The sequence below is a fragment of the Lycium barbarum genome, chromosome 8 (assembly GCF_019175385.1).
Source record: "Lycium barbarum isolate Lr01 chromosome 8, ASM1917538v2, whole genome shotgun sequence".
In the NCBI taxonomy this organism is placed as follows: Eukaryota; Viridiplantae; Streptophyta; class Magnoliopsida; order Solanales; family Solanaceae; genus Lycium; species Lycium barbarum.
Window position 1 is genome coordinate 126,559,642 of NC_083344.1, and position 11,230 is coordinate 126,570,871.

At 35.6% G+C, this 11,230-nt stretch overlaps 1 long non-coding RNA gene across 1 annotated transcript; it reads left to right on the forward strand.

The window, feature by feature from the left end:
* Nucleotides 1–5,655: 5,655 nt before the first annotated feature.
* LOC132607221 (uncharacterized) lies at nucleotides 5,656–8,233 on the forward strand. Its single transcript, XR_009570222.1, has 2 exons — nucleotides 5,656–6,114; nucleotides 8,017–8,233. It is a non-coding gene; the product is annotated as an uncharacterized LOC132607221 (long non-coding RNA).
* The last annotated feature ends 2,997 nt before the right edge of the window (nucleotides 8,234–11,230 follow it).

Consider the following 11,230-nt stretch of genomic DNA (forward strand, 5'->3'; position numbering starts at 1 on the left):
TGTAAAAAAATAAATATTTTGCAAAGTGTTGTCTTGTAATTAGTTTAACGATTCCAAACCCGAAAACGAAACGAAGACGAACATTTAAAATTTGTGATAAAGTAATGCTCGTGATGTTGAAAATAAAAGTAGTGAAAATAATAGTAGTGAAAATAATAGTAGTGAAAATAAATTATTTATCTCGTCAATAAATTTAGATGTCTGAGTAAATTAAAATAAAGGAGAGACAAAATTGGGTGTCAACAGTGTGTCATCTATGGCTCATATATTGTGCATTTAAATGTTGCGCAATATAAGTTAGTGTCATAAAAAGTGGTCAAATAATACAGCATGATGTTGTCAAATCAAGCATAGTGTGTCATAAAAAGCGGTCAAATAATGCAGCATTGTGTTGTCAAATCAAGCATAGTGTGCCATTTATGGCTCATATATTGCGCAACATTTATGGCTCATATATTGTGGTCAAATGATGCAGCATGGTGTTGTCAAATCAAGCATGTCATTCTAAAAACTCATATTTTGCCCATTTAAATGATGCGCAATATAAGTTGGTGTTGTCAAATCAAGGAGTGGTATATAACATGATTGACGAACAACTAGCATTCACATTAAAACGAGTTATCATGTCATTCTATACCCAATTTCCTGATATTGGTTCTATTACATGTTTTACCCCAACAGACATATTCGAAGCAATGGGTAGGACATGGGAACTAGATGATGATTTTAAATACTAAAATAACCCAAATAACAGATTCAATCGACAATACAATAATATAATGAGAGAAGAGTGGGATTGACGAGTCAGGGAGGCTGCAGCACTGGAACAAAACTTGAGATTATTAGGGCTTAAACGCCCAAAAAAATGTGTTATGTCAATGCCTCGTGACACTCCGCAAGAGTTGAATTTTGTTCTTAACCGTTTTCGCGAAGAGAACAATCGGATGAAAATACGTTGCCTAAGGGTAGAATATGTTCAACATGGTTACGTAAGATTCAGATCCAAGCGGGATTCAGACAGTGAGATGTCCGATGAAGATTAATATTTTTTTAGAATAAAGTAAGTAGGTAGGGTCATAATGACCAACCCCCGAGGGTACTTGGGAGTTTGCAACTGTATAAGTAGCCTTTCATTTGTTATTAGACTATAACATATTCGATGTCAAGTAGTAGAAATGTAGAATGGTCTTTATTCCCTCCAAATGATTCGAATAGCAATGGTGATAATTGTTCAAATCATAGCAGCTATTCCAGTGAAACAAGTTTTCTTAATAACAATGATTTCAAACTAGATGATTTGAAATCCCACCTTCTTATAGAGTGTAATGATGATTTTTGCAGCGTGAAATATTCAGAACTACGAGAATATTTTTGCGGGTTACGTCGAGAATGGTCATATCGGCATGCCGAATTAGAGCATCTTGTTAGTGACTTCAAAAATCTCAATGCTCAAATCCCAACAAGGTACTCAATAACCTTGCCTCGAGTAGGTCCAGAAACTTGCGAGTTTGCCGTAGAAAGGATTAGAAAAGAAAACAACAGAATGCTAGCAAGACGTTGTAGATTTTACATGCTAAAATTGGCCGAAGAACAAGCATCATCAACAAGTAGAGAATTGATATCTACAAAAAAAGGATATGTCTTAAGAAACCCAAAATATTGTTCTGAGGACGATATTGAGGACTTCTATTTTGATGATGATTAGGGGTTATTTTGGTTCACTCTCTTAGATTTTGGGTCATTTAAGTTACGGGCTCATGCGGTTAATTTATATTTTTAGTTTATGATGAAGTCATCATTTTGAATATTTTTAGTATGTTTTTAATTTGCTTTGATTCTTATAGTCTATTATTAAATTATATAATCTTCTTAGAGTTAATAATACATAAAAAGTTCAACAATTCACAATTTAAAAAAAAACACAAATAAATTAGTACATAAAGGGGGATTACATAATAAATGAAAACGTGCAACTAGTGAAAACAAAGTACACTGTTTTTACTAGTAAAAACAAAGCTCTTGGAATCAGGAGATTACTGGTCACACAATGTACGAGGTATGGAGGAAATTACAACTGAAAAAGCAGCAGGCATCTCAGATGAATAGAGAGATAATAAAACTGGACAGAAGGGTTGAGGAAATGAAGGAAAAACTTGGGCTTATACAGACGCAAATGCATTCTGATATGTTCAACCAAACTCTCATTGATAAAGAAAGGCAATTATTAGCTCAACTGGAAGATTGGTCTAATGTGTAGGATGTTATACCCCATTTTAACCGGGTTGAAGCGGAGTACAACATTTTGGAGATTCCTAAATCGTTTTGTTTTAAGGAGTCGCCACCTAATTGATTTTACGGTGAATTAGGGCACCTAATTATTAACTAAGGTAAAGCTAACTAAACCTCCGTTAACAGTCTGCTTAATCAGTGTGATTATAGGTAAGGGTTCTATATTATCCTAAAGGGAAGGTGTCAGGCATCTTTTAGAATCCGTTAACTACGGTTATCCGGCCAAACTTAGGTTAATTAATTAAAGTTAAACATGTAAATGTAGCATTTAAATTTTAAGAAATTGGCTTACAATGTTGCTAATGTTTTAAAAGGAAAATATAAGCTATTTAAAATAACACTTGTAAATATTATTAAGGCTTTAAATAATAAAGCTATTTAAAATAAACTTAAGAATGTTGCTAAAGCTTTAAGTGAAAATATAATAATGCTATAGAAAATAATCTTATAAATATTGCTATGGCTTTAAAAAATGCTATTTTAAAAAAAATAAGATTTGCAGAATATAATAATTTGCATATAAATGGAAAAGAGTGCGGGTTGCAGCGTTTTAATATTTGAAACAACTTAAACGGCGAGATATTAATTGATTTTGCAATTTAGGAATATAGACAAGGTGCGAATTTTCTTTCTCCTTCTCATTATCTCTTATTAATTATGCTTAGCTAAAAATATGCATGATTGATTCAAACTTGAAGAGTTATTTATAAAATATACTTGAATTTATATTTGTGAAATTCTGAAATTCCTAAGATAGTAAGAACAAAAATGGTTCCTTTAACCCAAAATATATAGGCATGCTATTTTGCAAATCAATTATTCCAATAAAAATAAATATTATATATGCTATAAATGGTTCAACATAAAAAAAAACGTATGGGACTAATGGCGAGTTTCTTTCTTAAATTCTACCCATTATACTAAAGCTAACCCACTAAATTTTACTAAGATTCATCTAAGCTAGGAAAACAACAAAGTAAGGGTTAGTCAAATAATACAAATTAAATGCATGAAACAAAAATAGAGGCTGAAATAAAATTCAGTGGGCTCAGCCCATGTTTGAAGGACTGCTGCTGCTGCTGTTGGTGAGAATGGGCTCAGCCCACTCTTTTTTTTTTTATGCCGCGGATCTGCCTGCTATTGGGCTTCGGCCCAATAAATTCTATTTTTTTTTCGCTGCGGACAAGATTGATAGGGAATGACTCGGAAGGATTTCGTTGGGCTTTTAGCCCAACTCCGAATGCGGAGAAGAACGAGTCCCTCAGACTCGTGTGCGATGGTCATGCATAAAATGAAAGGAAAGAATTAGTATCTAATCAATAAATATGGCTAAACATATAAAATACACACAATTCAGCCAACACACATTTATGAAATTCCTACAGTATGTTAACAGTGAAATAGACTTCAAGGACTTAGTTACATCTCCGAAAAGGAAAAAAAAACAACAAAAAAAAAAACAAATGGTCCTTAAGGAATTCAAACGAAACCAGAGGCTTGATTCTATGTAATGACTCAGACCCAATGTTTCCCAAATAGTGATAGCCATTGACCATGACAGGATACCTAGCATTTTATTTCTAACACTCAAGCTTTCAAGGGTTGAATCAGCAATCCCCAAACTTTATGCATTTCCCCTTTACTCAATGTGGCTTAGCTACGGTTAACAAACGAATAGGTAATCAAGATAGAACATTCTGAAATCTTAGAATCTCAACAGCGCAGAAGCAATATGTTCATGATAACATTTGACATAAAAAAAACCATAGCAATAGGAGGCTCAGCATCCCTTATCAGTTTGCGACATATAACAGGAAATTCGAAGTCTTAAATGATGCAATGGATGTCCAAATTTCTACCAAGGGGGCCAGCAATGTCAAAACCCAACAGCAGTTAGCACACACATATATTTTAGACCAAACCAATTCTAAAATGATGAGATTATTATTTCGAATGCATCACGCAAACCCAGAACTGGACAGAACTCATCTTTTAAACTAGTAGCAGACTCTTCAAGGCATGATTGTTGCTACTAAATGAAATAGTTCTTCATAAGTTTAGCTGACCACTAAATGATCATTTAGGTGCACAGGCACATTGGACCATAGTCCTTTTAATCATACCTTGATATCCAAACTTAAATGATCTCTAAACCACCAAGTCATACTTAATAAAATCATCTTCATTTTAAGCAAGAAATGATACTAAAGCAAACTAATCCAAACAATTCCTATTAAGCTGAGATTCATTAAGCTACTGATTCATAACAAACCAAGCTTATAGCCATCCCACAGAGATAGTAACAAACACTTATACAGTTATACCACACAAATAACATTTGAACTAAAAGAAATCTATAACTAGCTTACACTTTAACTAAGGGAATTGAGCTAACTAACAGTCATACTAATAGTGCACCAAGCTCATTGTTTAAGCTAGAATAGAATCAACACTATATGATTATACACCTAATGCAACACTAAGTAAGCCAGATATACAAAAATCCTTCAAGTAAGGTCGCAGTTCAAAGAGAAGGCAGAACTGATTTCAAACAAGAGGCATACATGGGATGCAGGCATAGCTATCATAATGGTCAACCTATATAGACACCTTATCCACAGCAAGAGGTCATGCTTACCAAATAGTTTTGTATTTTAAGTTGAAACAGGAGGGAGGCTTGATAAATTACAGTGTAGATGATTAAATGCATGTTGAGAGTTGTTTCAGATGAGGTGTTGCACAAGATAAGCAAGTATGCATGGTGTTGACACCCAATTTTGTCCCTCATTTATTTTAATTTACTCGGGGTTCTAAATTTACTGACGAGCTAAATACTTTATTTTCACTATTTTTTAAAATTATTATTGCTACTACTATTAATACCACTGCTGTTATTTTTCAACACTACGAGCATTACTTTACCACAAATTTTAAATGATTCGTCATCATTTCATTTTTTCGGGTTTGGACTCGCTAAATTAATTATAGAACAACACTTTGTTAAATCCTTATTTTTTTAAAAAAATATTAATTATTAATTGTCTTCATATAGTATATATTTTACTAGTTGTTAAATTAGAAGCTCAACAATAATAAAATAGAGGAGAAAGGATCAACAATTTTCACCTCATAAAAAATTGCTCGGAAGTATATCAATATTGGACTCATTTTGAAGCTCGTATTTTAAAATGACGTATTATAATTTTTATTTTTGTCAAAATATTATTTTACAAGGGACCAATTCTTGATAATTCTATTTACCTTTTTTCCCTATTCCATAAAAAAATAAAATAAAAAATTCAAAAATCATTTTCAAAGTTTCCATCTGTGTCTTTCTCCTTTGCCTTTTTTTTGGGGTTCCACACGCAACTTTCCATTTTTTATTTCTTCCTTCTTTTCTTTTTGGGGCTCCACATATTTTCTCTTTTTTGACTTCATACCATATTTTCCCTAAATTGCTCCATCTCCCTTCTCTTTCTCCTGCAAACCAGCCGCCTCCCTCATCTCCTTTGTCCTCTCTCCTTCTCTCCGTCCCTCACCTGCGCTACCTTTCCCCGATTTTCCTCCACTCTCATTCGTCGCTGTCCCCCACTCGCTACACCCCGCTCCTCTTCTTCTTCCATCTAAAACCCTAATCACAATCCTATAAAAAGAGGGGAACGAGGAGAAGCGAGGGGGACGAAAGACCTCTCATTTAAGCTATTTTTCTACTTTTGCTAAAAAAAAAACATTAGCATTTTATATCTTTCAATCTCTGTCCGTTTCTATTTTGTAAAAGGAGAGTAGATCTGAGACTTGACGCCCCGTTCACTGTGCTCACAAGAGGTCAGCCTTTATTTTTTTTCCCCTTAATTTCATTTCTCTTTTAGTTGTTACAATATGAAATCTGAACTTGTCTTGTGGTTGTCCATTTTAATGAAATCATGTGTTTTAATATTAGAAACCATATCAATAAATAGTTTCTATACTTCTGTCTTTGATAAAAGTAATCATATTTTTCTTTTTCAAAAGAAGCTTGAGTTATAATTTTCTTAATGAAATCTATCGCCTGTGTCCGGCACTATAGTTGACATCGTAAGTACATGTAGTATGTTATGAATATTTGATTCTGAATGGGAAGATTGCTTTGTCATATAGTAAATTTTGTTTTAGTTATGTTAGATTCTGAATAGGTATATTATTTAGTATCATATATTACGAATATTTGATTCTGAATAGAAATATTATTTAGTACTTTTAAAAAATGAGGTACATAATTATGTTGCAAGATCTGTGTACACGTGGTGGGAGTTTTTATTAATGAGCTACGGATATATGCGAGTTCAGTGATTTTTTTAAATCATCGTGTCTAAAGCTGAGATTTTTTTAATTTATTTTTGTATTTCTCTATCCATCAGTTTCGTTATATAAATCAGAATAGATTTTTTTTTTTCTAATTTCCATTTCCCTTTTTTTTTTTTTCGCATGTACACCGGAGCCGAAGAGTTTGACTTCGAAACTCAAGGACACCGCTTATGGAGTCCACATTCTAAACTCACTTCTTTTTTCAACTTTGAATCCAAACTTTTCCCATTAACTAATTTTGACTTTATATAGTCTATTAAAAGGGTCTAAAGTTTGCCTTGTTTTGCAATAGGACATTCTCAAACTTTGGTACATTTTGGTCCCAAACATTCTTTTAAAAATCAAGTCTTAAATCAGGAGTTCAGTTGTCCAAATGCTATGCAGTTTTAATATATAAGTTTTTTTTTTCACGAAATGCATTAGCACTTGTATTTTAACGACCTCCTAAAGCCTAATTAATTCATCTGAGTCCTGTCGGTTAACCATTGTTAATGGGTCTTAAAGGGTGCCTAATACCTTCCCTTTAGACTAATTGAACCCTTACCTAGAATCTCAAGTTTCGCAGACCTCAAACAGAGTTAACTTTAAACATAACTTTAATAAACTTTAGGTGTCCTAATTCACCATAAATAATTAGGTGGCGACTCCTTTAAAACAAGCATATTTAGGAATCTCCAATACGTCATACTTCTAACTTTAACTCTCCGGGGTTAAAAAGGGGTGTGACAGCTTGGCGACTCTGCTGGGGAATCACTTAGGTTCTAACCATAACGGACTTAGTTTAAATAGGTTTTGTGTGCTTATTTTGATTACTTTATTTGTTTGTTAACTGTTTTTACATGCTATTAATTGTTTGCTTGATATAAACTGTTTGTTTGATATAAACTGTTTATGTGTTACTGCTTTGATAAACTGTCATTCCGTTCATATTTCCTCCACTTCTGGAAAACTCACACATATTCACACACTTAAAACGGCTTCGCGGTTCGCGCCCGTTCACTACTAAATTACCCCTTTAGTTGGATTGATCTTGTGGATTTAGTCGATCAGCGGTGCAGTCGACGGCCACGGACTTTCCACTCTCAAGTTGTCCGCTTGGGAGAACCTTGTGTCATAGGAAGCCAACTCTTAGTCAGCCTAAGATAGAGCTAAACCAACACCCTTTATTAAGAGCATACATTTCATGACCTAGGAGGTTTAATACCCTTGGTGCATTAAATCCATTAGATGACTTTACCCAAACGTCCAAGCGGGTTCACGACCCCAAGTGACACCAATCATACTTTATGTGCATGTTTGAAGGATAACTGTGCCTAAATATTGACTATTTGCTTTAATTAATTAAACTTTAGGAGGGAAGGATGATTAACGTTTCTATGACAGGTATGGATTTGCATTGGAGTACAATGAATGACGAAGATCAATGACATCACAAAAACGAGGCTGAGATTTAGACATAGGAAATTGTATTCACTTCATTTAGATTAGGAAACACTTTATGTTGTATTCATTTGACATGTAATAAACGTTACATTACTTTTGTACTTTATTGTTGGGGAAATAGAATTTGTTTAAATAATCAAAGCAACGGGATGACATATTATGGCACATTTTATCCTTTAAACAACGTTAGGCCCACCTCTGGCGCAAAGAGGTCACATGCATATTAGGACGTGCTAGTTGTTTCGATATAATCGTTTACATTTGTTTGACAACTTGTTTGACTCTACTTGATAAATTATTCGCTACATGCCTTACTCGACTTTACGTGACCATGACTTTACCTAGATATGTTCAGGAGATTAACATCGTTTATACTGTATGTCTATTTTATCTTATTCCCAAACAGAGAGTTGATTCGTGTTGACGCTCGATGGCCGACCATCCTTACATCACGAGGTCAAAGACGTCATCGTTACCTGAACGTAGTTGGGCTGTCCAAGGAAATGAAATTACTATGTCTGATCCGGCCGCATCTGTTCCAACTGGTGTAGAAAACCTCGTGATCGCTAGCGATCCGCCTGAAACTTCCGAACATGGAACTGCTATTCAACGGGATGAACATATCGCCCGCCTGACTCAAGAAATTGAGAATCTACGTGGAGAACTAAATCGGGTTAGGGACTTGACCAATTTATCCATCACACTCCAAAATTCACCTTCTGAACCTAGCAATACTGCACCAGAACCACCTCGTTTCCCATCACTCGAATCCCCAGTTCCTGAGCATTTTCCTCCCCAAAACAATGCACCTACTAACAACTTGCCTCCGATCACCCCCGCAAATCCACCAAATCCAACATCCGTCTATACTCCCCCACAAAGTCAACCAACCACTTACACTAGCTATACTCCTCCACAAAATCAACCACCCACCTACACTACCTATGCTACTCATAATCCACCACCCGTCAACCCACCAAGTCAATCGCTAGTTCATACTCCCTATGTTCCTTTACCCACCAACACTAATCCACTACCCACGACCACTCCTCTAAACCCACCAAATCAACCACCTATAAACACCAATTATAACACACCACCTCTTGTCCAAAACACCCCCATCGTCCAGACTTATCCAACCCAGCATATGCACGGGGCACACTTTGTCACCCCAAATGCACAATATGTTCCTCCGGTATATGCCACAGAAACACAAACCTTTACCAACCCAGTAACGGTCAGGTTCCAACCCGAGGTAGATCAATACGAAGAAATGGAAAGGGATACAAAGGCAGGGGCAGATAACATACTGCTAAAAGAAATCCACAGTCTCAAAGAAGCAATGAGGAACCTTCAAGTTGCTAGAGGAACTAAGAGTATAGAATATGAGGATCTCTGTGTCCAACCTGACGTCGATTTACCCGTAGGCTACAAACCGCCAAAATTTGATACATTCAATGGAACAGGCGACCCTCATACACACTTAAGGGCTTATTGTGACAAACTGGTTGGAGTGGGCAGAGACCAGAGCATAAGGATGAAGCTCTTCATAAGAAGCTTATCTGGCGAAGCACTTACTTGGTATACACAACAGGATGTCCGTAAATGGCGTGGTTGGAGTGACATGGCGCAAGACTTTATGGACAGGTTCAGTTTTAACACCGATATCACACCAGATAGAGTTTACATGACTAAGTTAACCAGGAAGTCAACTGAGACGTTCCGCGAATATGCGTTACGTTGGAGGTCAGAAGCAGCCAGGGTTCAACCTCCGATGAATGATAGGGAAATGACTGCTACCTTCATTGAATGCCAGGCTGGCATATTTTACGAGAAAATGATAGGTATGATGGGACAAAAATTCACAGAAGTTGTTCGAATGGGAGAAGCACTGGAAGAAGGAATCAAATCGGGGAAAATTCAGGATCTTATTGCTTTACAAGCAATGAACAAAGCTATACAATCTGGTTCTATCAACGGGATTAAAAAGAAGAAGGAAGATGTCGCTGCAGTCATGAACGCTCAAGGACATGAGCCGAGCCAAGCCATTCCATACTTTAACCACCCACAACAAACTTTCCACCCTTACCACTACCCTGAACCCTACCAAGCTCCACTACCTCCTTACCCCGTTTACAACACCCAAGCAAACTACTACCAACCCCGAGCGCCTCCGCATCAAAACCCACGCCCGTATCAACCCAACCAAGCTCCAACTTACCAAAATCGACCACATACTATACCTAGAGCCCGTCCCAACCCTGACACCAAAAACACCCGTAATTACACTCAGATCGCTGAACCCTTGGCTCAATTGTTCGAAAGAATGAAAGCAGCAGGCATAATACAACCGATTGAAGGAAAAATTCCCGAGCCTATCCCAAAATGGTTTGATGGTTCCAAAAGCTGCGCATACCACTCTGGAGTTGTTGGGCACGCCACTGAAGATTGCTATGGGCTTAAAAACAAAATCGAAGCCCTGATTAAGGAAGGAGTAATTCAGCTCGCTGAAGCTAATCGTCCCTCTTTTCTCTGGTTGCTTTGCTTACTTATGATGGTGAATGATTTTATTTTCAGTTATGTATTTACCGTTAAAAGTAGGATTGTTATACAATTAATTAATGACTAAGCCTTAAGTAATTATTTAAAGTCCTTGCCTTATAACATTTTTTAGGATTAATAATTCAATAACTTTAGGATATTGAACATTGATTTTGAGTGGTAATTTGGTTTCAAGCTAAAAAAAAAATAGTAACTCTTTTTTAAAAAATAAACCACTCTAGTTTGTAAGTGATTCTACTACAATCAGAGTCGTTTTCTTCTTTACGTTTAGTATAGTTAAGCTAACTATTAAGAATTGTTTTTCAATTCTAAACTCACTTCTTTTTTCAACTTTGAATCCAAACTTTTCCCATTAACTAATTTTGACTTTATATAGTCTATTAAAAGGGTCTAAAGTTTGCCTTGTTTTGCAATAGGACATTCTCAAACTTTGGTACATTTTGGTCCCAAACATTCTTTTAAAAATCAAGTCTTAAATCAGGAGTTCAGTTGTCCAAATGCTATGCAGTTTTAATATATAAGTTTTTTTTTTCACGAAATGCATTAGCACTTGTATTTTAACGACCTCCTAAAGCCTAATTAATTCATCTAA